This window comes from Arachis duranensis, chromosome 4 (genome assembly GCF_000817695.3).
Source record: "Arachis duranensis cultivar V14167 chromosome 4, aradu.V14167.gnm2.J7QH, whole genome shotgun sequence".
Taxonomy (NCBI): domain Eukaryota; kingdom Viridiplantae; phylum Streptophyta; class Magnoliopsida; order Fabales; family Fabaceae; genus Arachis; species Arachis duranensis.
Window position 1 is genome coordinate 83,550,297 of NC_029775.3, and position 4,301 is coordinate 83,554,597.

Sequence of the window (4,301 nt, forward strand, 5' to 3'; positions counted from 1 at the left end):
GCCAGCTTTTGTGCCAGTTTGGGTGTTTAACTCCCATTCTTGTGCCAGTTCCGGCGTTTAACGCCAGGTAGTTTTGAGCTGATTTGGAACGCCAGTTTAGGCCATCAAATCTCGGGCAAAGTATGGACTATTATACACTGCTGGAAAGCCCAGGATGTCTACCTTCCAACGCCGTTAAGAGCGCGCCAATTGGGCTTCTGTAGCTCCAGAAAATCCACTTCGAATGTAGGGAGGTCAGAATCCAACAGCAGCTGCAGTCCTTTTCAGCCTCTGAATCAGATTTTTGCTCAGGTCCCTCAATTTCAGCCAGAAAATACTTGAAATCACAGAAAAACACACAAACTCATAGTAAAGTCCAGAAAAGTGAATTTTAACTAAAAACTAATAAAAATATAATAAAAACTAACTAAAACATACTTAAAACATACTAAAAATAATGCCAAAAAGCGTATAAATTATCCGCTCATCAGGAAGCTATAAGAGTGAAAAGGAATGGTAGGATGCATGAAATGTAACCTATTTATATGAATGCAACTACATGCAAAATGCTTTTACGTACTTGGTGAAACGTAATTAAGCCTTTCAAGAATAAATATGAACTGGATTTCACTAATTCAAATCATAAAAATAAAGTACAAATAGACTTGCAGAAGAAAATAGCTCATGAAAGTCGGGAACAAAGAATCGAGCATCGAACCCTCACCGGAAGTGTATACACTCTAATCACTCAAGTGTTTAAGGTTCGATTCTCTCAATTCTCTACTAATCTTGCTTTCTAAGGGTTGCTCTTCATCTAACAATCAATAAAGAATTAATGCACAGATACACATATCAAGAGGTCTTTTTTTTAGGGTTGTAATGGGGTTAGGGTCAAGGTAGGATTGTATTTGACTAAGTGGACAAAAATCTTAATCCTTAATTAACCTAAACTTTTCACCTAACTTAGCACAATCCATATAATCATAATATAAAATTAATAACTACCCATTAACTGTGTTTACTACATATACATGCATTCTAATTTTTTAGTACAGTACATATGCATTGCTATCACCATTACTTTGGGGCATTTTGTCCCCTTTTTATTTTTCTGCTCTTTTTCTTTTCTTTTTCTCTTTTTTCTTTTTCTGTTTTTATTTTTCTTTTCTAATTTTTTTTCATAATTTATAATACATGTGATTACGGTATTGAATGCATAAACATGTTCTTAACATTCTTGTTCATATTTTCTCAAGAATACACAACACTCAATTCTCAAACCAAATATTAGTAAATCCAATTTCCCCTCACTTAATTCGTGAGCACTGTCACTAGTCTAAGCTAACCAAGGATTCAAATTAAGGACATTATTGTTTTCCGCTTAGAGTTAATGATGTGCTAAAGTAAAGATCAAATGGGTTAAAATTGGCTCAAATTAGTATGCAAAGGATAATGAAAGGTTAAGACCATATGGGTATGTAAGCTTAGTGAAACAAGGCCTCAATCACATAAGTGCATGCATACATTAAACAATGGAAATATAGAATCAAACATGACAAAGATCACAATTTTAGAGATAATAACACACACCAAAAATAAAATATTGGTTGATAAAATGCAACCAATCAAATAGGCTCAAAATCTCACGGGTTTTGTGTGTTCGAGCTCTAAACCATGTTCCAAAATAATATTTCTTCAAACAAGTTCAATAAAAATTTCAATTCAAATTAGTGGAATGCCAGAGAAAGTTTCTTGAAAAGAAAATGTCACTTCAACCAAGGAGTGGTAAAATATACACAAAATCAAACAAACATGCAAATGCAGCAACTAATTTAACAAAGAAAATTAAAAATGGTGTTAAAATATGAAGTAACTAACCCATAGAAGTCGGTATCGACCTCCCCACACTTAAAGATTGCACCGTCCTCGGTGCATGCCAAGATGTGTGTAACACCCTACCATACAGAGTCTTATGCTTAAGTCATAATTCAGAGATGGCAAGGTATTACGACCTCTAAAATAAAAATTTAGTACGTATAGTAGTATGAATGATTGATTATAACTAGGAGCCTTTGTAGAAAAAGGGGTAAACAAAAATCGCAACTCGAAAGCGCAATATTCCGATCGATAACGTAACAAACAAGGATAACCAACGCGAGATTATATATATACAAAGGAGGGTCAAAAACAGGAATATCAAGACTCAAAATCCGGCTGCGAAGATAGCCGGTCCGAGCATAGCAATATATACATATGATAAAATAAGGAAACCCCAAAGGAAACCTAAAGGGACAAAAATACATAAAACCTATTCTCCAAAATCCCCCATAAGAGGAGTCATCACAGTTTGTATTATTTAATGGAGATAAAAGTATCTAAGTAAAACATATAACCCAAAACATACTCCCCAAGAACAAAGGATCTTCGCTAACCCAGAAGTCTCCAGCAGGCCTCAGCGAGAAACCTCACGTCCTGCATCTGAAAACCACAAAATCCGCATGGGTGAGAACCAAAGGTTCCCAGCATGGTAACAGCTTCCACATATATAATACATAATAATAGAGGAAAGCCGAAGGCAATCCTAGAACTTCCTCCAGATGATATCAAAGCTTATAAACAAGCTAAACCATATAAGGGCATCTGACTAAGGATTCTTCAATCTAAAATAATACTTCCCTTCCAATTCCTTCAAACCTCCCAACCACCAGCAGGAGTATAATGTAGCAAACACAGTTATATCAAACAAGAAATATACAAATAGGAACAAATAAGGCATTTAGACAATTAGCAAGTAATATGCAGTCAGATAGGCAATCTCAAACAATTCATATAGTATGCATATGATGAATGCCTGTCCCTAGTGGCTGATGATATCATCTGTCGGTTATAGAGCCAACCCGACAAGTCCTGGTAGCTAACCATTGGACTGTCCCTCTATCATGCATCCCCAACTCGAGTTATACTCGTCATAAACTTGATCATAATCATGATCTATATCCATCACCTTCACTGGTGAATATTTACAGGGGCGAGCTCATCCGGGTCTTTCACAGTGCCCGACCACACTTATGACATAGGGTCAAAAGAGCTTCGAGTCTCAACATGGAGCACGTGGTGGCTAGCCACTGCTTCCTCCCAGGGAAACTCTTATCTCCAACAGTGGAAGTGCAACATTCACAATTCATTCAACAGCATATATGCATTTATACATAGCCATAATCATGGCTCCGCCATAACACGGCAATAATCTAGCCATCCGGCTCATGGTTAAATCCATAACCAGCCAATATTCATAGCATACACAGCTTTTCCGGCTCACAGTTCAGTCCAGAACCAGCCAATTCATAAACAATTACGGCCTTTCGGCCAATGGCATAACAAGCACTTCCACCACCATCCTCCACATCTCACATAATCATCAATGATCCTCATTGATTATTCATTTTCCCATCGCTTCACTCGCAAGTTACCACATCCACTAGCTCCTTCTCTTATAGCTAGGCATATCATAATGATTCAAGACAAAAATGGTGAGATCGGAGGCTTAGAAGTATGAAATTTGGCTTTCAAAACTCAAAAATCAACTTTGGGATGAAAACAGGGCCACGCGTACGCGCACTCCACGTGCACGCGCGGATGGCCACAAAAACTCATCGGCGCGTAGGCACCCTTCACGTGGATGCACACATTCAAAAATAGTCAACGGCGCACACGCGTCAACCACGCGTACGCGTGGGTACTCTGGTGCCCCAGGCACAAAACTGGCACAACTCTGGCACAACTCTCTGGAAAATAGCTGGGCATTGGGTGCAGCCCATCGGCGCGCCCGCGCACATCACGCGCACGCGTGGATGGCGCTTTCTGGAAGAACGCCGCGTACGCACCAAGTGCGCCTACGTGCGGGGGATCATTCTGCTAAATTTTTTCTAAGTTAAAAGCTGCAGAATTCACAGATTCAAACCCCAATCTTCCAACGGACATAACTTTCTCATTTTAAATCGTTTTTCACCCGTTCTTCGAACGGCATGGACATCCCGGATCCAATTTCATTTCTAAACAGATTTGGCACAAAACAGAGATCTGTAGTCCAAGTTATTTCCCGTCAAAGTATGCCCAAAAACCATGTTTTTCATACAAAACCACAAAGTACCATTTTCAAAACAAGCCATTTTCAAGTCTTTTCAAAATCAATCAAAACATGCCAATTTCATCCCTTTTCTTTGAAATCAATCAAAATATGTTAAAGTTAACATCAAGCCTCCTCAACTCACACATTGACACTTTATCACAAATCACAAAATCACTATCCCATCATTTTAACC